Source organism: Lynx rufus, unplaced genomic scaffold (assembly GCF_022079265.1).
Source record: "Lynx rufus isolate CCGP_SWC_20201006 ecotype Redwood Valley unplaced genomic scaffold, mLynRuf1.p SCAF_5, whole genome shotgun sequence".
Classification (NCBI taxonomy): Eukaryota; Metazoa; Chordata; class Mammalia; order Carnivora; family Felidae; genus Lynx; species Lynx rufus.
Window position 1 is genome coordinate 37,369,423 of NW_025814867.1, and position 27,049 is coordinate 37,396,471.

General features: G+C 38.0%; 1 protein-coding gene across 3 annotated transcripts in view; it reads right to left on the minus strand.

Annotated features, from left to right (window-relative positions):
* Nucleotides 1-25,287, minus strand: part of TFDP2 (transcription factor Dp-2) — a 175,802-nt gene extending 150,515 nt beyond the window's left edge. The window contains exon 1 of one of the 3 annotated variants that reach the window (XM_047099201.1): nt 25,141-25,287. The gene's annotated coding sequence lies outside the window, so the exon portion shown is untranslated. The remainder of the gene's footprint in view (nt 1-25,140) is intronic. The other 2 variants (XM_047099199.1, XM_047099198.1) reach the window with 2 other exon arrangements.
* Nucleotides 25,288-27,049: the final 1,762 nt, after the last annotated feature.

Here is a 27,049-nt window from a genome sequence, read left to right on the forward strand (position 1 = left end):
TTTTTTTAAGTTTGTTTCTTTTTTTAAATTAAAAAAAGGTGTAATCTTATTTTAGAGAGAGTGGGAGCAGGGGAAGGGGTGGGGGGGAAGACGGAGGGAGGGAGAGAGAGAGAGAGGGAGAGAACCTTAAGGAGGCTTCACACTCAGCACAGAGTCTGAGACGGGACTTGATCCCGTGACCCTGGGATCATGACCTGAACCGAAACCAAGAGTCAGATGCTCAACCAACCTTTAATGTTTAAAGGCCCCACAAATGGCCTTTAAACATAAAAAAAAAAAAGTTCAACCTCTCTCATAAGAGAAATGCAAAATAAAGTTGTAATATTCAATATCAAAAATATTGAAACTGGTATATTATATTGAGAAGGATGGAGAAAAACCGACTTTTTCATACTTTGCTGGTGGTAGAATAAATAGATACCATCTTTTCAGCGGGTAATTTCACCATGTCACTGAAAATCATAAATACGTATATCCTGAGTTTTTTTCTATGGAGTCACATGATACCACACACACACACACACACACACACACACACACACACGTATATACACATACACATACATAAATACACATACACACAAGGATAATCACAGTGGTGTCATTTTTAGAGCAAAAGATCTTTTGGTTAGGTAACAGATAAACCCTAACTGTTTACCAACAGTAGACTAGTTAAACAAATCAAGGCCCAGAAAAAGGAATAAGGGAGCACACTGTGTACTGATTGAATGACCTCCAGTTTATTCAGTGAAAAAGACTAAGTAATAGAGAAGTGTGTGTGGCATACCGGCATTTGTATAAAAAGACCATCTCTGAGACCACAGTACTGGCTGGATATATGGCAAAGAGTAGAAAGAATACATTTTTTTTCTTTTCTTTGATTAATATTAATGAAACAGTAAGATGAGCTACTGATGCCCTTTCTACATTTGTATTTTATACCATGAACAAAAACTACCTATATAATAAACTTAATTCTTAAAATTCTCTATTTCCCTTCATATAGAAACAATGCTTGTTTTCATGATATAAGAAGAAATAATTGTCTGAGCTTTAGAGAAACAGGGTATGGTTTTTGTAATATTTTAGATAGAATCCTCTCTTGGGAAACTTGAGAAGACAGAGTTATTATATTGTAATCAAATCCTGTGTAAAGAAAAGTCTTTGTCTACAATAGCACAGAGAACAACTAAACAAGACCAAATTCACTAAAGCTGACACACACAGATAAAATTACAGAACACAGTTTTTAAAAAGCCAGAAGATGGCGATATTACCTCATTAAAGTCCCACTGGTACCAGTCTCTAAGCTTCTGATCCTTTGTTATTAACAAACCTGATTTTCTTCTTATGTCTCCTTCCTTGCCTTCCTGCATTCCCTCCTATATTTACCTATCCTTCTACTCTTCACCCATGATATGAAACTGAAATAAACATAAATGGAAAAGGAATATAGAAGAAATTCCTGAATTTATAATAATACTATGTTTAAGCAAATATAACTAACTAAAATGTATTATAAGGTTGTTTTGGTTAATTATGAACACACAGGTTTATATCCATTCTCTCCTGAAACTACACTAAAATGATATGAAACGACTGAAAAAGGATATAGCTATCAAAAAACCTTTCTGTACATCTATATAATGAAAGGGAACCACAGCCAATGAGAGACATAAATAAAGCTGTTTGAAGCTAGATAGAGGACTGGTGAATAATAATTGACTTGCTAAAACACACAAGCCAAACCTGAGCATATGACAGTCGGTGAAGGTATGAAACCACTAAAAAGCACAACAGAAATGCTCAAGAATTGGAGACATTGGAAGGTAGGAGTGTGGCTTGGGGCTGAAAATAAGAATATCAAGTTAAAAGTTTGAATAAGGAATAGTTTTTACCCAGATGCCTTACCATGTAACCAAGAAACTACCTCTTGTGCACCCTAGCAAGACACAAGTGTTTATGTTCTTAAGGTAGTAAACCAGACAAGATGTAGAAATCAAGTACACATAAGGTTGTGTGTCACATGATACCACAAAGAGATTAAATGAAGATTTACATGCTGAATGGTGGACCAAGCCTTATTTTCCAAATCAGCTTCAGAACACAGCCCAATCAAGTAGATTCCTCCATGGGGAATCTGACCCAAGAGAAAAGACCTGCAATCATTCAATCACGCTGTGTTAAGACTTGCAGTTCACAGCTCCCCATACACAGAAATTTTACTCAGCTTTTTTTACTCCCTCATTCTTTAATCTGAACAGATGGCTAAACTTTACTGAACAATTGAGAAAACGCCTTGAATGTGAAATGAAGAGACCAAATAAACAAAACAATGGTAGACCAAATTAATAAACAAAATACAAAAGAAAGAAAAAAGAAGGACAGAGAGGGAGAAAGAAAAAAAGCAAAAGAAAGGGTAAGAAACACAACGTAGAACAAAATGTTAAAAAAAAAATTAGAACACCAATTCAGAATGTCCAACTACAAAAGAATTATAGAAAAGGAAAAGAGGGAAAAAGGAAAGAAATTATACAAAAAATATGAGATTGCTGTTTCTGGCAACACAGTGAAATAAATGATCTGTAAACTTCACCTTAACAAAACATCTAGAAATGGAGAAATCAAATAAATACTCCCTCAAACACTGAGCTCACAAAAAAACAAAGCTTTCAGCTGCCACGGAGGAATTTGTCAACGTAAATAACCAAAACTTTTGTTTTTAATGGCTTTACAGTGACAAGGGACAAGGCCTTGGGAACCACATGAAGTTAAGAGTTAGATTTGAGGCTCCCCACCTCCTTAAACACATTCTCAGTGAAAGAATGGACTAGGGAGGGGAGAAAAAAATCAACCAACATTAAAGAAAAGACAAGAAAATGTCTCCCTCTAGCTCTAGACTCTGGGAACCAGGGGAATAAAAAGATCTAAAAATCCACAGATTCAGATTTCACAATGGCCTCCAATTAAAACCAAAACAAAACAAAAGCAATTCATCCAGACACAGCAAAACATTAAAAGAGATCTTAAGAGCAGGCAGAGGATGATACCAAAAGTATAAGCAAAAAAAAGAGAAACAGGATTTCTTGAAAACTTTAAAATTTTGTGCATTAAAAAACACTATCCATGGGCATTTGGGTGGCTCAGTTGGTTAAGTGTCAGACTTAGGCTCAGGTCTTGAGCTCACGGTCTGTGAGTTCAAGCCCTGCGTTAAGCTCTGTGCTGACAGCTCAGAGCCTGGAGCCTGCTTCAGATTCTTTGTCTCCCTCTTTCTCTGACCCTTCCCCACTCACACTCTGTCTCTATCTCTCTCTATCAAAAATAAACATTAAAAACATTTTAAAAAATATTTTTTAAAAAAACACTATCCACAAAGGAAAAAGGCCACCCCCAGAATGGGAGAACACATTTGCAAATCATATATCTGATAAGGGATCAATACCCAAAATATAGAGAGAATACCTCAAACTCAAAAAAAAAAAAAAACAACCTGAGTCAAAAACAGACAAAAGATTTGAAAAGACCTCCAAAGAAGATATATAAAGATATATAAATTGTCAACAAACTCATGAAAAGACACTCAACATAACTAATTAAAGAAATGCAAAATAAAACCACAGTGAGGTACCACCTCATACCCATTAGAATGACTACTATCAAAAAAATAAAAGACAGAAAGAAAACAAAAAGTGTTGTGAGGATACAGAAAAACTGGAATTCTTACGCATAATTGGTGGGACTATAAAATGGTACAGTCTCTGTGGAGAACAGTATGGAAGTTCCTCAAAAAATTAAGAATAGAATTACATGATCGAGCAATTCCACTTTTGAGAATACACTCAAAAGAACTGAAAGCAGGGTCTCAAAGAGATACTTGTACACCCATGTTCACAGCAATATTATTTACAGTAGCTAAAAACTGGAAGTAACCAAAGTGTCCATCAATGGATAAAAAGACAAGCAAAAAATGCCATATATCCGTACAGAAGAATATTATTATTCAGCCTTAACAAGGAAGGAAATTCTGATATGTGCTAAAACATGGATGAATCTTGAGGACACTATAACAAGTGAAATAAGCCAGTCAGAAAAAGACAAATACTGTAGGATTCTACTTATTTAACTTACATGACCACTTACAGTAGTCAAAATCATAGAAAGTGGAATGGTGGTTGTCAGGGGCTAAGGGGAGGGGAGAATGGGGGGGATTACTGTTTAATGAAGACAGAGTTTCAGTTTTTCAAGATGAACAGAGTTCTGGAGATGGTGGTGATGGTGACACAACAATGTAAGTGCACTTAACACTGAACTATACACTTAAGAATGGTTAAGATAGTGCGGCACCTGGGTGGCTCGGTTGGTTACCTGTCTGACTTCAGCTCAGGTTGTGATCTCATACTTCCTGGGTTTCAGCCCCACACTCTGATAGTGCAGAGCCTGCCTTGCGATTCTCCCTCTCTCCCCCTCTCTCTGCCCCTCTCCCACTTGCTCTCTCTCAAAATAAATAAATAAACTTAAAAATAATGGTTAAGATAGTAAACTTTATGTTTGTGTATTTAACTATAATAATAAAAAAAATAAATAAACTCTGGGGAAAAATCAGGCAGAGAGAAAAACAGACAGTTAGAAAAGTCTGTTAGACTGCAGAAGAAATGACAGACTGCAGAAGACTTCTCAACATTAAAAGCAAAAACACTGTGAAGTAAATCCTCAAGGTGCCAACTAAAAGAAAATAATAGCAAACTAAAATTTTAAGCTATTTTTTAAAAATAAGGGTGAAATAAAGGCATTTTCAGTGAGTTTATCATCAGTAGACATTCGATAAAGAGATATCCAAAAAATATACTTCAGGAAAATGGAAACTAAACTGAAACCACAGTAGAAATTCAAGAAACAGGAACAAAAGAATTAAAAAACAAAGGAGTATATATAAACAAACATCATCTGTACAATAGCTACACTGAATAATTTTAAAAGATGAAAAAGGGGCAGGGGGGAACAGGAGGAAATACAGCTTGGACAACAATAACATAAGAAGGGAGAAGTCTGATCCGAATGAAAGAATTCTAAGGGCCTGGTATTGTTTAGGAAATACCATGGTAAATTAAATGTGCTCACTAAAAATGTAAAGGCAACCAATGAAAGTATAAAAGAATAATCAAAAGCATGCAGGAAAGGAGAATAGAAGCGGCACAGAAAAAGCAGTATAAATAGATGGTAGAGAAACACAAATACATAAGTACACTCATTAGTTAAAAGATTGTCACACTGGGTTTAAAATAAACAACAAAAAGCAAAACAAAATCCAACTGCTCTTTGCAAGAGGCATGCCAAAAGCATACCTTCAGAGAAAGTAATAGAATGAAAACAGAAAGACAGTGTGACTCTATAAATAGACAAATGGTCTTTATATTAAGAGCATTACAGAGGATAGAGAGGATATAATGATTAAAGGTTCTTTACTGCAGGAAGACACAAATACTCTAAATTTCAAAGTATTTTATAACATAGTTTACAAATGTTAAGGCAAAAAATGAGAAACATACAAGGAGAAATGGAGAAATCTACAATTATATAGGAAAATTTTAACATATCTCTTAGAAATGATGAGCCAAATAGATACAAAATTTCATCAACACACTTAGTTTGAGCTAAGTAAGAGGCATATATAGAAACCAGCCCCCTCCAAATGAAAGAATACACATTGTCTTCCAAAGAATTCTCTTCCATACAGTGCCTCATTTGATGAGGTCAGCATAACCTTTACACCAAAACCAGGTAAGAATAGAACCAATAGGGGCGCCTGAGTGGTGCAGTCAGTTAGGCGTCTGACTTTTGATCTTGGCTCAGGTCATGATCTCACAGTTCATAAGTTTGAGCCCAGCATCGGGCTTTGCGCTGATGGTGTGGAGCCTGCTTGGGATTCTGTTTCTCCTCTCTGCCCCTCCCTGCTTGTGCTCTGTCTCTCTCTTATTAAAAATAAATAAATAAACTTAAAAAAAATAGAACCAATAATGTTAAGTTACAGTTGAATTTAACTAATGTATAGCAACAAAATAAATACAGAAAAACAAAAAAATCAATGAATACTAGGAGGATTATAATGGTAAAGACAACCCAATAGCAAAGATGAAATACTTAAGAACAGATTATTAGAAATGTATAAACCTTGCATGAGTTTCATGTATGAATTGAAAACATAGGTCTACACAAAGCCTGTACATGAACGGTCATAGCAGCATTATTATAATAACCAAAAGTATAAACAAACCCAAATGTCCGCCAACTGATGAACAGAGAAACATAATGTAGAATATCCACACAATGGAGTATTATTTGGCAATAAAAAAGGGGATGGAGTACTGATACATGTTACAGCATGTAAAAACCTAGAAAATATTATGTTAGGTGAAAGAAGCCAGTCACAAAAGGCTGTATGACACCATTTACAGTAAAACCTTGGATTGCAAGTAACTTGTTCTGAGAGTGTTCCACAAGACAAGCAAACATTCTAATAAATTTTAACTTGACAAACAAGCGATGACTTGCAATACGAGTAGTACACAATACCAGATGTCACATGATCACAATCAAGCCAATGGTTCTTCCCTCTCTCTCTCACTGCAGGATTATGGGTGATCATCTCCCATGTTTGGATGCTCAGTCTCAGGCCATGGTGTTTGGCAGAAATCAGTGATTTTTTTAGAATGTTGGAAGGTGCCCATAACTGGTACTAGTGTATTTTTTGTTACTCCAAAGCACCTGTGGACAGTCCTCTGCTTTTCCATACAAGAGTAAGCTTAGGAATGATTTGCTCCATTCTAGGTCAGGCTGCCAGCAGATATAGACCCATGCCTCTGCTGCCTTATTGCCAGTTACTTTAAATACAGTATATGACAAGAGTTTAATACTATACAGTAGTCAACATCTGTGTGAATGTATACAATGACCCCTATCCAGAAAAAGGTTGAAAATAAAGACAGTTAAGAAGGTGAAGATGATTATAAGGTGAAGATTATGGTGGAAGTTAAGAAGGAAATCATTGAGAAGTACCAACGAGGTATGTGAGTGGCCAAAATTGCAAGAATTTATAAGAAGTCTACATTGACCATTTGCACAATATTAAAGAAGAAAAAAGAAATAAGGGGGCTACATGCAGCAAAAGGGGTCACGCAAGTATCAAAGCAACGGCCACGTGTTCTGGAAGATGGAGAAAAGTTGCTTCTGGTTTGGATAAATGAGAAGCCACTAGCAAGTGATACTGTGACCAAGAACTTTATCTGTGGGAAGGCAAAGGCTTCCTACATGGACCTCGTAAGTAAACTGCCAGGTATGTCAACAGAAAACAAAGAAGGCTTCAAGGCAGGCAGAGGATGGTTTGATAACTTTAAGAGAAGAAGTGGTATCCATAGTGTTGTGAGGCATGGAGAGGCTGCGAGTTCAGACGCTAAGGCAGCTGAGGCGTTTGCTACCAAGTTCCAGAAGGCCATGATTTCCGAATGTTACCTGCTGAAGCAAGTTTTTAACTGTGATGAAACAGGGCTTTTTTGGGACAAGGTGCCAAAGAGGACCTACATTACAGAAGAGAATGTAATGCCCAGTCACAAGCCCACGAAAGACCATCTCACCCCCTTGTTTTGTACTAATGCAAGCAGGGATTTCAAAGTCAAGCCCTTGCTCGTGTATCACTCTGAGATCCACAAGCATTCAAGAAATGCAAGGTGCAGAAGAGACAGTTAAAGGTTATGTGGAGGTTCAACAGCAAGGCTTGGGTCACTCATATCTTGTTTGTTGAGTGGATCAACAAAGTCTTTAGTCCTGCACTGAAGAAATACCTTTTAGAAAAGAATCTGCCACTCAAAGCCTTGCCGGTTATGGATAATGCTCCTGCTCATCCTCCAGGCTTTGAGGACAATGTACTGGAGGAATCTGAGTTCATTAAGGTCAAGTTTCCTCCCCCCAACACCACTCCAATCCTCCAGCCCATGGATGAGCAGGTCATTTCGAACTCTAAAAAGCTTTACACCAAAGCACTATTTCAGCAATGCTTTGAGGTGACCAAAGGAACAAACCTTACCCTGTGAGAGTTTTGGAAAAATAATTTCCACATTGTTAACTGCCTCAAGATCATCAATAAAGCCTGGGATGGGGTCACCAAGAGAACCCTCAATTCTGCTTGGAGAAAACTGTGGCCTGATTGCATTCTTGGACATGACTTAGAGGGCCTTGCAATGAACAAACAGGAGCCACCAGCTGTCGATAAAACTGTGTCCTTGGGGAAGAGCATGCGACTGGAGGTGAATGAGGATGACTCTCAAGAGCTGGTGGAGGAACATGGCCAGGAGCTGACCACCGACGAACTAATGGATCTGCATCATTAGCAATAGCAAGAGGTTATGGAGGAGATCTCGTCTGCAGAGGAAGAGAAGAAAAAGGAGGAGGAATCCCTCACTTCAATGAGATTAGGGAGATGTGTAAAATGTGGGAAACAGTGCAAAATTTTGTAGAAAAGCACCACCTGAAAAAGGCTGTAGCAGTGCAAGCAATAAATCTGTTTAATGACAATGCAACGTCACATTTCGGCAAAATTCTCAAAAGGAGGCAAAAACAAGTATCATTGGATAGGTTCCTTGTTAAAGCTGCACAAAAAGAAAAAGATTCTGGGAGTACCTGAGTGGCTCAGTCAGTTAAGCATCCGACTTTGGTTCAGGTCATGATGTCACAGCTCATGAGTCCGAGCCCCATGTTGGGCTCTGTGTGGACAGCTCAGAGCCTGGGGCCTGCTTCTGTGTCTGCCTCTCTCTCTCCCTCTCCCCCACTCACACTGTCTCTCTCTTTCTCTCTCAAAAATGAATCAACATTAAAACATTCTTTTTTTAAGAAAAAGATTCCAGTGAGCCAAAAGATAGCAGTGATTCCACAGTGATAGTGAAAGTCGTCCTACACAATAACCCTCCTCTCTCTTGTCTCTGTCACACCAGCCACGAAGGTTTTCAAAGGTAAAGGCAGGTTAATTTGTTTTCTTTATATTTTGTATTTTCTTTATTATTTTGTATTATATTACAGTGTTGTAATCATTTCTATATGAATATTTTTGGGGTGCAGAACAAATCATCTGAGTTTCCATTATTTCTTATGGGGAAATTTGCTTTAATATCCAAGTGCTTTGGATTACAAGCATGTTTCCAGGATGAATTACGCTCGCATACCTAGGTTTTACTGTATATGAAATATTCAAAGTAGGCAAATCCACAGAAACATAAAGTAGATTAGCTGCCAGAGGCAGGAGGGAAAAGGGGCCTGGAGAGTGACTGCTAATGGGTACATCATTTCTTCTTGGAGTGATGAAAATGTTTTGGAAGTGGGTAGTGGGGATCATTGCACATAACTGTGACTATAAGAAGAATGACTGAATTATACACTTTAAAAGGTGAATTTTATGTGAATTATATCTCAATGAAGCTCTTTTTTTTTTAATGTTTTTATTTACTTTTGAGACAGAGAGAGACAGAACATGAACAGGGGAAGGGCAGAGAGAGAGGGAGACACAGAATCCAAAGCAGGCTCCAGGCTCTGAGCTGTCAGCACAGAGGCCGACACAGGGCTCGAACTCACGGACTGCGAGATCATGACCTGAGCTGAAGTTGGACGTTAAACCGACTGAGCCACCCAGGCACCCCTCAATAAAGCTTTTTTTAAAAAAAAAAAAAACCTATTTAAGGAAATTTTTTAAAACTCCTAAAATAAGAAGACATAAACAATGGGAAGTCCCATCCTGTTCTTGGTTAAGATAACTGAACCTTATAAAGATATAAATTCTCCCCAACTTCATTTATACATATAATATAATCCCTGTCAAAATACTAACGAGCCATTTTATGAGGTTAGACAAGTTGATATGGGGGGGTGGGTACCTGGCTCGCTCAGGCTGTACAGCATGCCACTCTTAGATCTCAGGGTCTTGAGTTCAAGCCCCACATTGGCTGTGGAGCCTACTTAATCAAAACAAAACAAAACAAAACAAAATAAAGTTGATGAAAAAACAAACATACAAGAATAACCAAGAAAGTAATGAAAAACTACGAAGAGAAAACAGCCTTACCAGACATTAAAAATACTATGTATAGCCTCTATAATTAAATATAATCTGTGGTACAGATGCATGAATTCACTAGCAGATCACTGAAACAGGATAGAAAGTCCAGAATTAGACCCAAATATACATGAAAATTTAGTATATGACAAAAGTGGCAGCTCCAATCACTGAGTAAAGGTGGACTTTTTTTCTTCAGGTGACTTTTGAAACTGTGGTAAAATACACACAAAATAAAATTTACCTTTTTGGGGGAAGGGTTGTTTTACTTTAAGTTGTTTTATTTAAGCCTGACATGGGGCTTGAACTCATGACCCCGAGATCAAGAATTGCATGCTCTACCAACTGAGCTAGCCAGGCACCCCTAAAATTTACTATCTTAACCATTTTTTAGTACGGAGTCCAGCACATCGAGTACATTCACACTGCATGTAACCAATATCCAGAACTCTTTTCGTCTCGAAAAACTGAAACCCTATAACCATTAAACAATAACTCCACACATACTCCTTTCTCCCCAGCCCCTGACAACCATCATTCTACTGTCTCTATATTCTGACTACTCTAAGTAGAATATAAGTAGAATCATACAGTATTTGTCTGTTCTAGAATTGGCTTATTTCACTGAGCGTACTGGCCTCAGGGTTCATCCACGTTATAGCATGTGGCAGAACTTTTTTCCTTAAGTCTGAATAATATTTCATTTTATGTATATGCCACACTTTGCTTACCCAAATTCATCTGTTAATGGACACATGGGTTGCTTCTACCCTTTGTAAACATGGGTGCACAAATATCTCAAGACTCTGCTTTCAGTTCTTTCGAGTATATATCCAGAAGTGAATTGCTAAAGCATACGGTAATTCCATTTTTAATTTTCTGAGGAACTTCCATACTATTTTCCATGGTAGCTATTCCATTTTATGTTCCCATCAACAACAGTGTACAAGGGTTCCAATTTTTCCACATCCTCACCAACACTTGTTATTTTCTCTTTTTCTTTTCTTTTTTTTTTTGATAGATGCCTTCCTAAAAAATGTGAAGTGGTATCTCATTGTGATTGTCATTTTCATTTCCCTAATAATTAATAATGTTGAGCATCTTTTCATATGCTTGTTGGCCATTTGCATATCTTCTTTGGAGAAATGTCTATTGAAGTCCTTTATCCATTGTTAAATCAGGTTGTTTGTTTTTTGGTAGGAGTTCTTTATAGAGTCTAGATACTAACCCCTTAAGAGATATGTGACTTATAAATATTTTCTCCCATTCCACAGGTTGTCTTTTCACTCTGTTGTTGGTGTCTTTTATAAGTTTTAAATTCTGATGCAGTCCAATTTACCTATTTTTATTTTTGGTACTTGTGCTTTGGTATCAGATCCAAGAAAACTTTGCCAAATCCAATGTCATGAAGTGTCTTCCCTATTTTTTCTTCGAAGAGTTTTGTAGTTTTAGCCCTTAAATTTAGGTCTTTGATTCATTTGGGGATAATTTTTGTATATGATATCAAGTAAGGTCCAAGCTCATGCTTTTTCAAGTAGAAATCCAGTTTCCCCAAAATCATTTGTTGAAAAGGCTGCCAAGGGTCTTAGTACCCTTGTTGAAAATCATTTGCCTATACATACAAGGGTTTACTCTGGGCTTTTTATTGTATTCCACTGATTTACATGGCTGTCCTTATGCTAGTACCATATTGTTTGATTACTGAAGCTTTATAATAAGTATTGAAATTGAGAAGTGTGAGACCTCCAAGCCTTGTTTTCTTTCAAAATTCTTTTGGCTATTCAGGGTCCCTAGAGATTCTATATGAATTTTAGGATGGATTTTTCTGTTTCCATAAAAAACATCATTGGGATTTTGATAAGGATTGCATTGAATCTACATCTCACTTTGTGTATTTTAACAATGTTAAGTCTTCCAACCACGAACACAGGTTGTCCATCTATTTGTGTCTTCTTTAACTTCTTTCGGCAATGTTTTGTAGTTTTCAGCATACTATGTTTTGCCTCTCTGGTTAAGTTTATGCCTAAATATTTCATTCTTTTTCATGCTATCTTAAATGGAATCTTGTTAATTTCCTTTTAGAATTGTTCACTGTGTTAGTGTACAGAAATGCAACTGATTTTTGTGTGTTGTCTTTTTATCCTGTAACTCTGCTGAATTTATCAGTTCTAACAGGTTTTTGTCTGGAAAATCTTTAGGATTTTCTACATATAAGATCTTACTGTCTATAAACAGAGATAATTTTGCTTCTTTTTCACAATTTAGATGCCTTTCATTTCTTTTTCTTGCTAAATTGCTCTAGCTAGGAATTCCAATACTATATTAAATCGAAGGAGTAAATGCAGACATCCCTGTCTTATTCCTGAACTTAGAAGAAAAGCTTTTAGTCGATCACCACTAAGTGTTGATATTAGCTGTGGGCTTTCCCTATATGGCCTTTATTTTGTTGAGGCGCTCTCTTCTGTTCTTAGTTTGTTGAATGTTTTTATTATGAAAGACTGTTGGATTCCCTCAAATGTTTTTCTGTACCAGTTAAAAAGATGAATTTTTAAAATTTTCTTTTAATGTTTATTTATTTTTGAGAGAGACAGAGACAGAATGCGAGTGGGTTAGGGGCAGAGAGAGAGGGAGACACAGAATCCGAGGCAGGCTCCAGGATCTGAGCTGTCAGCACAGAGCCCGACGCAGGGCTTGAACTCACAGACTGTGAGATCATGACCTGAGCTGAAGTTGGATGCTTAACCGACTGAGCCACCCAGGCACCCCAAAAAGATGAATTTTTAAATAAAGAGTGCTAGGTAGTCATTTTGGAAAAGAAAATTAGAGCCATATCTCACTCCATACACAAGAATAAACTCCAAAGGATTAGAGAACTAGACGTAAAAAATGAAACAGGTATCCATCGATTTAACCAAGTGGCCAAGGTAAACATCACTAATGATAAAACACATTGACATGAACCCCTTGAAATGATGCTCTATGAAAGAATGACACATCATGTCAGAGTCATGCAACAAAGAAAAACTGAAGATTACTGGAGAATAGAGAAATAGAAATAACAACTAAATGCAATGTGGGAACCTGGATAGGACCCTGGACCAGAAAATGTTAGTGAAAAAAAAAGTGATGAAATTCAAATATGGTCTGTAGTTTAGCTAACAATATTGTACCAATGTTAGTTTCTTGCTCTTAATAATTATACTATAATTACATAAAATGTTAACATTAGGGGAAATGGGCTGAGGGATACAATCAAACTCTCTATACAACTTTTACAACTTTCCTGTAAGTCTAAAATTAGTTCAAAATAAAAAGTTTTTTTTTTTAAAGAAACACAGCAGTAATTACACCATTAAGAGTGATAACCATCAAAAGAACTAAATGTAGATGTGGTTAAAGGTAGTTTTACCAATCCATGCTGTTAGAGGTTAGGATAGTTCCCTGGGGGCTGAGGGGTTCATGAGTGCAAAGGGATACTAGGGTGCCAATAATAGTCTGTTTCTGAATCTAGGGTGCTGGTTACGCAGCTGTTGCTTAGTTAGTGAAAAATGGCGGACTTTTAAAAATCAACCACCTTTCAATTAAAAGAATAGTTTTTTAAAAACATGATTTTAACTCTAGAGAATGGGACTAAAAATATGAAGAAAGCCTTTCTTTTAGAAAACTTTAAAATTGGTAACAGTTAAATATTAATGTAAGAAGTCAAAAAGTAAACCTGAGACCCTAAGCCCAGAAGAATCCAGAAAGCACAGTTGGCTGACTTTATTTCCTCACCCTTAGCCACCAGATCTCCTAGAACACACTCTTAAAACTAACAGTGGAGCGGGGGGAGGGGCGCCTTGGTGGCTCCGTTGGTTAAGGGTCCAACTCTTGGTTTTGGATCAGGTCATGATCTCACAATTTGTGAGTTTGAGCCCCACACTGGGCTCTGCACTGACAGTCTGGAGCCTGCTTGGGATTCTCTCTGTCCCTCTCATGCACTTGCTCGCTCTCTCTTTCTCTCTCTCTCAATAAATAAACTTAAAAAAAAAAAAACACTAACAGTAAATAAAATAGGCAGTGTCTTAATGAGGACTATCAAACACATAATATTCACACACAGTAAGCACCAGAAAATGTAAACTATAGAAACTTCCAATACTGGACATACAAATATTACCAACCACAGACTGGTTAATTGAAATAGATGTAACTATTTAACTGCATAAAATTCATTGAAACAGCTTTAGCACAACATGAAAAACTGCTTCATATTCTGCCTATTGTTATAGCAACCCTAGTAAATAATTACATGGTAGGCTGAAAATTATTCTAGAATCCCTTGAGGTAATTAAGATGATAAAAAATAATGAGGAAAAGTTTTACATAAAAGTAAGTTAAATTAATGTAATAGCTGTCTATTTTCACTCAAAGCCAATCTGAATCAAACTGTTTCTTTCCAGGATGAAACTCTGGAGTGAATTTTACAGAAACAGGAATAAGTATTAATAAGTCAGAGACTTCTCATACTAAGACAGTAGATAAGACAGCCAATCTGAGCTCCATTCAGCAGTTTGTCAGAAGGCTTCGATATATGCCTAAAGTCGAAAAGAAAAAAATCTTTTTGTGCTATATTTTCTACTTTGATGAAAGGATACGTACTATCATTCTTATTTTCGAATACATTTATTTTCTTGTTGCATATTCAATTTACCAGACACAAAATGAATTAGCCACCACATCTGTGATTATAAACTACATGGTGCTCCTGTTCTGTGACTAACAATGAACACTGTCACTATTATTTGCTATTATATTTTTATTCTTCTTACTTTCTGAAAACACTTTTAGCCTTTTTCTCTTCTTTCATCACAAGTTCAAGATTTTGCATCGTTTCATTATACCCATTTTATCTTTTAGACTACATAATTTAATTTTTGAATAATTCAAAAGGACAGGTGATACAATATAGAACTCACAATAAAAGAAAAATTTTTATATTAAAATAAGTTAGGTTCATGTCTTATCTAAGTGTGTAATTTTTTTTTTAATTTTTTAAATGTTTATTTATTTTTTTGAGAGAGAGACAGAGTGTGAGGGGAGGGGCAGAGAGAGAGGGAGACACAGAACCTGAAGCAGGCTCCAGGCTCCAAGCTGTCAGCACAGAGCCTGACGTGGGGCTCGAACCCACAAACTGTAAGATCATAACCTGAACTGAAGTCGAAGGCTTAACCAACTAAGCCACCCAGGCGCCCCAGAAGTATGTACTTATTTTTATTCACAGCAAACAAGACAGTATAATAGATTCCCATAGCTCATAATCATGATTTAACCAATTAACTGAAATACGGCTGAATTTAAAATACCTGTCATAAACATTACACGTAAAGAGAAACAAAACGTCTCTTTCTTAAAATATAGTAAAAGACCCCGAATAGCCAAAGCAATCTTGAAAAAGAAAACCAAAGCAGAAGGCATCATAATCCCAGACTTCAAGCTATACTACAAAGCTGTAATCATCAAGACAGTTGGGTACTGACACAAGAACAGACACTCAGATCAACGGAACAGAATAGAGAACCCAGAAATGGACCCACAAATGTATGGCCAACTAATCTTTGACAGAGCAGGAAACAATATCCAATGGAATAAAGACAGTCTCTTCAGCAAGTGGTGCTGGGAAAACTGGACAGCGACATGCAGAAGAATGAACCTGGACCACTTTCTTACAAAAATAAACTCAGGGGCGCCTGGGTGGCGCAGTCGGTTAAGCGTCCGACTTCAGCCAGGTCACGATCTCGCGGTCCGGGAGTTCGAGCCCCGCGTCGGGCTCTGGGCTGATGGCTCAGAGCCTGGAGCCTGTTTCCGATTCTGTGTCTCCCTCTCTCTCTGCCCCTCCCCCATTCATGCTCTTTCTCTCTCTGTCCCAAAAATAAATAAACGTTGAAAAAAAAATTAAAAAAAAAAAAACAAAACAAAAATAAACTCAAAGTGGATGAAAGACCTCAATGTAAGACAGGAAGTCATTAAAATCCTCAAGGAGAAAGCAGGCAAAAACCTCTTTGATCTTGGCCACAGCAACTTCTTACTCAGCACGTCTCCGGAGGCAAGGGAAACAAAAGCAAAAATGAACTACTGGGACCTCATCAAAATAAAAAGCTTCTGCACAGTGAAGGAAACAATCAGCAAAACTAAAAGGCAACTGACAGAATGGGAGAAGATATTCGCAAACAACATGTCAGATAAAGGGTTAGTACCCAAAATCTATAAAGAACTTATCAAACTCAACACCCAAAAAACAAATGATCCAGTGAAGAAATGGACAAAAGACAGGAATAGACACTTCTCCAAAGAAGACATCCAAATGGCCAACCGACACATGAAAAAAATGCTCCACATCACTCATCATCAGGGAAATACAAATCAAAACCACAGTGGGATACCACCTTACAGGTATCAGAATGGCTAACATTAACAACTCAGGCAACAACAGATGTTGGCGAGGATGCAGAGAAAGAGGATCTCTTTTGCATTGTTGGTGGGAATGCAAGGTGGTGCAGCCACTCTGGAAAACAGTATGGAGGTTCCTCAAAAAACTAAAACTAGAACTACCCTACAACCCAGCAATTGCACTACTAGGCATTTATCCACGGGATACAGGTGTGCTGTTTCGAAGGGACACATGCACCCCCATGTTTATAGCAGCACTATCGACAATAGCCAAAGTATGGAAAGAGCCCAAATGTCCATCGATGGATGAATGGAGAAAGAAGATGTGGTATATATATACATATATATATACCATATATATATATATGTATATATGTGGTATATATATACCATGGAGTATTACTAGGCAATCAAAAAGAATGAAATCTTGCCATTTGCAACTACGTGGATGGAACTGGAAGTTTTTATGCTAAGTGAAATTAGCCAGTCAGAGAAAGACAAAAATCATACGACTTCACTCATATGAGGACTTTAAGATACAAAACAGATGACCATAAGGGAAGGGAAACAAAAATAACATAAAAACAGGGAGGGGGACAAAACAGAAGAGACTCATAAATATGGAGGACAAACTGAGGGTTACCAGAGGGGTTGTGGGAGGGGGGATGGGCTAAATGGGTAAGGGGCACTAAGGAATCTACTCCTGAAATCATTGTTGCACTATATGCTAACTAATTTGGATGTAAATTTTAAAAAATAAAAAATAAAACTACAAAAAAATAAAATAAAACATAGTAAAAGAAAAAAATATATAGTAAAAGAGTGACACAGTAAAAGGATAATCAAAAACAATAGCTAATTTTGAAGTCACTCACTTATATGTGGATGAATTCATAACACTCTAGAAAAAACAGAAACTATACTGGAAAGGCCCAACTAAGAAGCTATAAAGATTCTGGGCTCGGGGCGCCTGGGTGGCTCAGTCGGTTGAGCCACCGTCTTCAGCTCAGGTCATGATCTCACAGCTTGTGAGTTTGAGCCCTATATCGGGCTCTGTGCTGACAGTTCAGAGCCTGGAGCCTGCTTTAGATTCTGTGTCTCCCTCTCTCTCTGCCCCTCCCCCACTCATGTTCTGTCTCTCTCTGTCTCAAAAATAAATAAAAACATATAAAAAAATTAAAAAAAAAAAGATTCTGGGCTCTTGAATGTTACAGGCGTAAAACAGTATGTTAGCAAGGCAATACAGTGAAGCAGCTAGCATTACAGTCCTACAGATTCATGTTTCAGCCCCAGCTCTGCCATTACTGCTTTTCTGATCCCAGTAAAGCAACCTGTGTCCTTATCTGTAAAATGAAAGACAATAAAATCTATCTCATACACTTTGGGGGAAGTTTAAATGAGATCCTTATCACATAGTAGGTATTGGGTAAAGTAAGCCATTAGGAATTCATAATGAACACAAAGTACCCAGATTATGGATCTTTATCTTCTTACTTAATCCTAAAAAAATATATCATGGTCTTTTATATTTTTCAGATTATGAGGAATGGCCTTGTAAACAAGATTTAATTTTTCTCAATGAGCTGCTTATATTAACAGAATCTCTTATTTTCTTTACTTACTATGATCTCTCTCACATCTCTCTTGGAATCTCCTTGTTATAAGGAAGAAGTGTTTTGCATGTAGAGATCCCTTTCTAAAAATTCATTTCCTTAACATTATTTCACATGATTTTACTTAGCATTTCAGTTTCTTGAAATTTATTCTTATTTTTTGTCACTTGTGTCAAGAGAAGAAACTCAATTGTTTTTGAACTCTTTCCCTAGAGCATAACTTCAACTAACCTACATAACTCTGAGATCTTTCTCAGAGTTGTAGTATCTGATATTCCAGATTACCTCGAGAATAGCAATAACAGTAAAAGATACAATAACAATAAAAGAAAATAATTTGATTTGGGAAGAGAGAATAGTAGCTATGTTTACAACAACCATGATACAGTATATCTGGGACAATATGAACTTAAAAGCAAAATTTCAGGCAGAATGTTAGTATCAGTAAAAATTTTATTGCTTTTCATACTTAATGATGGAACTTTTCACACAGAGTTTCAGTTTATGTTTCTTGGAATGCCTGCACAAATTACCTGTTTTTCTATTATTCTGTTACCTACAAACACTGATTTATTCAACTTAAAAATACATAATCAATCATTAGGCTTACAAAATTTTTCTACTTGTATAGATTTTATAGCTAAAAATGTATCAATTAGTGCAGAATTACCTACCTGACAGGTTTTTCAAACACTTATTAACCTAGAAATCACTTTATTGACCATCATTTGTTACTTGTATATGTTATTACACCAACTGCTTATCATCACCTTTCTTTCCTTTGAATAGCATTAATAAATCCTTCTTTTGTAAACTTAGTTTTATACTACCACCACAATTTCAAGGATGCTGTGAAGAAAAACTTAATAAATTGATTTTTTAAGTGTCCACTCTGAAGTGGACTATAAGAGAAGTTAGTGCTACCAGTTTTTTGGTTGTCTTTTTTTTTTTTTTTGAGGGGGGTCTGTCATTGTGTACTTCAGAGGATGGAGCCTCTGAGAAGTAGGAATAGGTTTATATAACCACTTTTCTGCTTTTATTTATTTATTTTTATTTTCTTACCTTTTTATTGAAGTATAGTTGACACACAAGGTTACATTAGTTTCAGGTAGATAACATAGTGACTCAACATCTCTATATGTTATGCTGTTCTCACCACAAGTAAAACTACCATCTGTCACCATAATTATAGTTCCACTGACCATATTGCCTATGCTTACTCATATACCTGTACCTCCCACTCACCTTCACCCCCTTTTGCCCATCCCCCATTCCCCTTCTCCTTCTAGTTTTGATTAAATATTTTATTTTGGCAGTTCTGAAATACATACTATTTTCCCACATTTATAGGTTTGCCATTTTACAATCTGATTTAACTCAACTAGAATTGAATGGCCACTTTAACAAACTCATCCTTAAGTAACAACATACTTGGCTCTTTTTAAAGTAAAATGGAGTCTGTTAAAAACTTATTATGCTTATGAGTATTAAAAAAAAAAAGATTTCTGGTTCTTCAAATACTTTATTCTATCTTTCCCTGCATTTAGAATTCTTGAAGGGCTGAGTTTGTATCATGTTCCTTTGTCAACTCAGTGCCTACAGTGTCCATAACATAGTAATCACTCCATTATCTGTCTACTAAGTGACTCACACAGAGACCAGCCGGTGGAGAGCCACCATCTCTCCATGCCTATCTGCCTGATGGTTCATATCATCCCTAAGAATAAGAAAAGTTAAAAAGGTGGAGGGGGGTTGAATTTAAAAGGACAATAAACAGAACAAGCTAAGGAAGTTGGGAATTACTCAAAGTCAGAAACTGAATTATTCCAATGAAGAAGAAAAGACTTTAAAGAGATCCATGCATTTAATTTTTTTCAAATGTTTATTTATCTTGAGAGAGAAAGAAAGAGAGAGAGAGAGAGACAGCACCAGTGGGGGAGGGGAAGAGAGAGGGAGACACACAATCCCAAGCAGGCTCCAGGCTCTGAGCTGTCAGCACAGAGCCCAACGTAGGGCACGAACCCACGAACTGTGAGATCATGACCTGAGCTGAAGTCCGACGCTTAACTGACCGAGCTACCCAGGCGCCTCTGACATCCATGCATTTTGTTTTATTACTTTTTTTTAATGTTTGTTTACTTTTGAGAAAGAGACTGAGCACAAGTCAGGGAGGGGCAGAGAGGGAGGGAGACAGAATGGGAAGCAGGCTCCAGGCCCTGAGCTGTCAGCACAGGGCCCGATGTGGGGCTCAAACTCACGAACCACTAAGATCATGATCTGAGCCGAAGTTGGGTGCTTAACTGACTGAGCCACCCAGGCACCCTGAGATCCATGCATTTTTAAAAATAAGGATGTCAAGGGCTATAATGCTTAAGCATTAGAAACAAAAAAAAGATTAGAATAAAGAAGGTCAATAGGAAGCTACTGCTGCTGTCCAGAGAAGAAGGCCCAGGCTATGATAACAACAGTAGTAACAGAGAGAAATGGATGTGGATTATTCCTTTGCTTCAGCCATCTCTATTAAGAAACATTCTCTCAGATTGGATGGGGTGAAACAAACACTGGTATTCTGTGTAAAAGGGGCATTTAATAAATTTAATCAATGAGTTAATGAAAACCAAAGCTCAATATGAATGAGAAGATTAGAGAGAGTTCCTAACTGCTCCAAGTAAACTTTCAATAAGGTATATTGCTCCAGATGAAATTTCCACACAGCTGCTGGCAACTGTTCAGAAACTATGGAAAGCAGGAGAGGTTACCATAAGACTAAAGACAGGATATGTAGTACTGCTCTTCAAAAAAGGAGAAAGGTGACCCTGCCAACTATTGATCATTGAAGTTAAATGTAACTCTAGACAAGATTCTAGAATCATTACCAAGAGAAGTTTGAACACAGAAAAAGATAGTAGCCAACATACACTACTGGAAACCAGTATAGTGGTTACGGACAAATAATGACAGATTAGTGCTCTTTTCCTGACAGTTACTGAACTGATAGGATTTTTTTTTAATAAAGTATATAAAATTATTTGGGTTTTAGGAAGGCAATTATTAAAGTTTCTTATATATTCCTTGTGAAAACTTGGAAATATCTGAGGTGAATAATGTTAAATTAGCTGGATTTCTAACTGTCTGAACAACCTGAACCAAAGAATTAATTAGTTTTTTTATCACCCTTAAGAGAGGTCACTAGCAGAGCAAGAGCTCTGTTCTTGGCCCTGCCTACTCAACATTTTAATAAGATCTGCAGGAAGGCAATGTCAGCATTATCACACTTACAGTTTACCAAATCTATTGATAAATAAATAAGCCCACACATATCATATGACCAAATCAGTTTTTTAAAAAAAATTTAACTTTATTTATTTATTTTTGAGAGAGAGAGAAAGAGAGAGAGAGAGCATGCAAGAGAGTGCACATGCACGCACAAGCAAGGGAAGAGCAGAAAGAGAGAATCCCAAGCAGCCTCCATACTGTCTGTGCAGAGCCCAATGCAAGGTTTGATCTCAGAAACAGTGAGATCAAGAGTCAGACACTTAACAGATTGAGCCGCCCAGGTGCCCCCAAATCAGTTATTTTTTAAGTCAACAGAATATAACCAGTCTGACAAGATAAAGTTTAATATGGATAAATATAAAGCCCTACCAAAAAAACACTCTATTAAAGAATTGGAAGAACATAAACAAAACAACTCAAGAATTTTAGTTGACTACAAAATCAGTAATAATGGGTAATGTATGCAGCATTTAAATGTCAGGGACCGTTCTAAATATTTTATATATCTTTCATTCATTCCTTGTAACAATCCTATGAGATAGGCACTGTTATAAATCCCATTTTACAGATGAGAAAACTGTGGCCTAAAAAATGTTTACATAATTTACTCAAGGTCAACCAGCTGATAAACTGTAGAGCTAGGATTTAAACCCAAGCAGGCTAGCTCCAGAGTCTGTCTTCGCCAGGACATTATTTTGAATTAACAGTGCAATATGGTTGTCAAAGAAACAAATCTACTCTTAATCTTAAAGTATATGATTTAAAATCAGAGAGGTAACGTACAGTCTTCTCTACAGGTTAGTATCTAGGAGTATCACACTTTTAACAAGAATACGGACGAACTCAAACAAATCCACAAATAAGGCATCAGTATTGTGAGAAGACTCAAATCAAACCAACAAAATGATTAGAAGAGGTTAAGGACAGAATATTTTGTCTAGAGAAGAAAAGAATTAATGGGACTATAATAAGTATCTTCAAATATTTGAAAACCCACTAATGGAAGAGAGAACTAGAACCAGTGAGAATGTAATTTCTGATTCAGCAAAGGAAATCATATTATAAAAACTGGAGTTGTACAAATACTTTTGCCTCAGAAACTAGATAACTATGAATCTTCTCTCCAGAAAAATACACAAGTACATATAATTTTGCATAAAATTACAAGAGTTCACAAATCTACTTTTAAATCCCCACCCCTAGAGTAATATATCCCAGATCAAAATGGAAAGGATTCAAGAAAAGGCAAGTATATTTAATAACCTTTAAAATTCATTACAACTTACAATTCTATAATCTAAAAAACTCTCAACTCTATGCTTTCTAGTTTCTTCTGAGATCCATCATAATGCACATTGCAATAAGAGTTTAAACTATGATGACAAGGTCAGAAAAAAAGTGAAATCAAATTTGCCAAGTGACAATATAAACTTGACTGTGAGTAAATTCATACATATATGGCTTATAATTTAACCTTTTAAAAAAAATACCTAAGTTTAAAGATTAAAAAAAAAGATGCTAATGTACTACTCTCTATATAATATTTAAGGCCCAAATTAGCAATTTCCCCCCTCTGCTTTTAAAATTTCATTTTAAACTCTCCCTTTCTATCCTTTGTTCTGGGTTAACTGTTAAGATTGACAGACAAAGAAACAATAAACTAGAAGTCAGAATATTTAGGTTCTAATTTACTACCTTTGCCATGAATTTGATTTTTGCTTAGCTTGTTTCCTCACTGTGTTCCAAAAACTTTCAAATATCTAAAAAGGGCTTTAAATATACTGTTTTGCAATGTAAATATAAATAAGTCATCCATTTTTTACAAAACATAAATTATCAACAGCCAGAAAACAAAGCCAGTCTTCCTATCATGTTTAAGGGGAAAAAAAAAAAAAAGAAAATGTGCATTCACATTTCAATTCCTAATTATAAAAAACAATCTTTGAATCCTTTAGGGTATCTTTTAGTGTATAATTTTCATCCACAAATGCTTCTCACATTAAGGATAAACATCTGTACATCCAATTTCAAGCTGTATTGAGAGCACATAACTCAGTTAAGATTTTTGGCTGCCAGGGAAAAACTTGAAGGTGCCAGTTGGACTACATATTTAAAAGAGTTGGGAGAAAGTTACATGATCACAGAATGGTAATATGAAGCATTACACACTTGAAAATTCTGTTTTCCCTCTTAAACAACTAGAAATAACGAGAACCCAAAAGTAAGTTTAATAAGTGTTTGGCCTTTATTAAATACAGGTGCCACATCGCTGCAACTCTACCGCCAAAACAGTGCTACAGACACCATGTCTGCCAGTAGACTAGACTCTAGTTCCAGGCACAAGATGTTCCAAGAAATAACAAAAGCATCCAGAGCCAGTACATAGGGTGGGTCTAGGCATTTGATTTTTTTCTCCTGGTGCTACTTGAGAATGGACACTACTATTAAAGATTTATTACAGTAACAGGACAGTGATAAAGCTTTAGCTAAATTATAGGCTAACCAAGGAAATGGAAAAGCAACATGGGATGTCAGATCAACTAAGTTCCTTTTACATTTAACTTTGAACACAGACTGGGTCATGATTACACTGTACAGAGGACAGATGAATAACTGTAACTATATTTATTAGGTGAAGATAATTTCAGACCATTAAGAGAAAAGGAGAGTGGCCCAGAAAAAATTAGGCTATAGAAGTCAAATGAAAAGACACAAAACTAAGATTTAGGGGAGAAAGGGGAAGGAAGAGAATGAGCTAACTAACTTACTAAAAAGAGAGCAAATAAGTGGGACAGGGAGCCTTAGCCCTAGGAGACTGAATGAGGAAGAGAAACGTATCAAAGGCTCAAAGGGAGCTTCAGCAGTAAATATGGAAAGGGATGAGCCTGTTAACTGTTTCAACAGAAAAAGAGAAACAACGCGGGGCACTTTTCTGAACGGGCATTCATGGAAGGCCATTATAAAAATGCCTAACTCATGCAGGGCACTTAATATGTGGTGCGCCGTTCCAAATGCATTCCACAGATTAGTCCATTTACTCCTCAAAACACCCGTAATAGGCAATGACTACTATTTTACAGATGAAGAAGCTGAGACCACACAATGCAAGATAACACAAGCTGGTACCAGTGACTGAGCGCTCATCCACTTAGCTGAACCGTCTCTCTGAGAGATCCTACAAAACCTTTATACTTTTCTGTGGAGAGGATTTGGCTCTCTGGAATTTCTCAAAGGAGTCTGGGCCCCAAAAGCGATCCTCTACTTTAAAGAAAAGTTCCCTTCTGCGGGATAGGAGGTTCTTTCAAGTTCAAAGCTTTAGAACTCTGAAATACACCTGGTAGAAACAGATGGAGGCGTGTGACTCATGAAAGGCTGAAAAGTCAGAAAACCAGACTTAGAAGCCATCGTTCTGCCCTGAAGACCTGCAGAGACCGAGAAAGTAGAAAGCAGCCCTTCCTCTCTTCCACGAGGCATGACACGGGGACGTTGCCTCCTCCCAATCTGCTGTGTGTGTATGGGGCGGGGGAGGGGGGCTCGCCGGTTTCCGACTCCCCCCAGACAGTCAGGGGTTACTCGGCCAGGCCTGGGAGAACGCGTGGGAATAAACAGATGGAACTCGCGGTAACGAGGGGGCCCCGAGGCGAAGGGAGGGAAACCTGCCCAGGAACACGCCGGGCCGGGTCCAGAGGCCCTCGGCACGCGGCCCCGCGCCCTCGCCCTGGACCTTACCGCCGCTCGGCTGCAGAGGACGAGGCGGCCTCTCAGGGTTGTTCTTCCGAGCCTGGGGCGCGGCTTCGGCGCCGCCGCTCCTGTGCCGCCCGCGTTAGGCGGCGGCTGGGTCCCGGCGGATACACACTCGGGGCAGGGGTGGGCGATCCGCGGCCTGCCCAGGGGAGGCCCTGGAGTTCGAGGCCGTGGGACGCCGACCGTGCTTGCGCCTACAAGCCTGCCCAAAAAGGAAGGGTCAGAGCGCGGCCGCGTGCCGAGCAGCAGTGGTTGCTGCAGCCTAGATCACAGGCTGCTTCGTCCGCCCTCACCCAACCCTGCCACTGCCCCGCTTCCCCCGCGCAAGCTTTGGCGGCGGAGCAGCACGGTGGGTGCCGATTGGCTCCCGGATATGTGACGTAAGGCGCCGGTCCCTACGGATTGGCCAGGTCGGCGGTGCGTGCAAGGAGTAAACAAACCCCGCCCCCAGGCTTCCCAAAGAGGGGAGGGGGCCGCTAGGTGAAGGGGCGGGACCTCAAGCAACCCAGTCCCAGCCTTGGGTGCTCACAGGAGCTTCCCAGTGGGCGCCCCGCGCTGACACCAACACTCAGTTCCCCGGCCGCCTGCGGGACGGGCTGCAGGCCTGAGGCCTAAAATTTATAGACACGCCCTTTTCCCCTTCCTTTACCTCGGGCTTGGGTCGGAATCTTGACTTTTCCATCCAACCCCATCCCCCAGGCTCGAAGCAGGAAAACCCCATCTGTCTTGGAAAAGGGGGAACTAAGGTGGTAACATCTGGGTCCCCAGGCCTTTGCTGGCTCACCCCTGGGGAGCAGCGAGGAGGGGGGTGGGGAGGAATAACTCTGAGGCATGTGTGGGGCACCCTGAAATTAATTATTCAGACAATGGGTTAGGGACCACTGGGGACGTGAGTTCTTCAATATCCGGGCAAGCAAGATCCACACCAGGCCAGGTCACCATGTCACTTAGAAGCTAAAGAGAAAATTGCGGCCCACACTCCCAAATACCCATACATTTTGTTCAAAAATGAGAACACTCTGCCTATTAATTCAGCGCCTGTGTGAAAAATCACCTATGAGCTTACATTCTAGTGAGTTGGGAAAGAAAATACGCAAAAGAAATAAGCAAAATGTAAACTATTACATGCTGATAGGTGCTATGGGGCGGGGGGGAATAAGCAGAGAAAGTGTTTGAGGGATGACTTTTTATTAAATAGGGTGCTCAGGGAAGGGCAGAAAAGATGCCATTTAAGGAAATACCTAAAGGAGGTGAGGGAGTTGAGAGAGTACCTTTGGACTTTTCTCTGGGGTGGGGTGGAGACAATTTCTGCATAATTGTACATAGATAAACTCCTAGGAGTTCAAGAATGCCAAATACAGTACTCCTCCTCAGACTGATTCTAAAATGCAAAAGCCCCAGTGGAGTGATTACCGAGCATTTTCCAGTAAAAAATCGATAGGATTAGTCTAGTTTTGACAGAAATGTTATTAAAGTTTCAAGTTAACGAATACTTTTCAAACACTCTATGCATGATACAAAAATGAGCAAGACAGAAAAAAAAAAAAACAACCCTCCACCCTCAAGGAACTCAAGTCTATCAGGGGAAATGGATTGTAAACCACTTCACTACAATGTGTAAACCACGATAGACACATGTACTAATGCGAATAAGATGGGTGGATGTTATTAAGGAGCTGTAACTTTCGCAGGATTTATCTATTGCGAAAATTCAGTGCTTAATTTTGGAGGAGGGCTATGGCTATTAGGGATTCTCTAATCTCTTTATAAGTTTCTAAAATGAGAGTCTGAAAACAATATTAAGTTGAACCGTATGAATTGCTAACATTTGGCAATTTTCATATGGCTCAACTTACTCTTATAAAGTTAATATAAGGATTTTGCTCTGTAATAT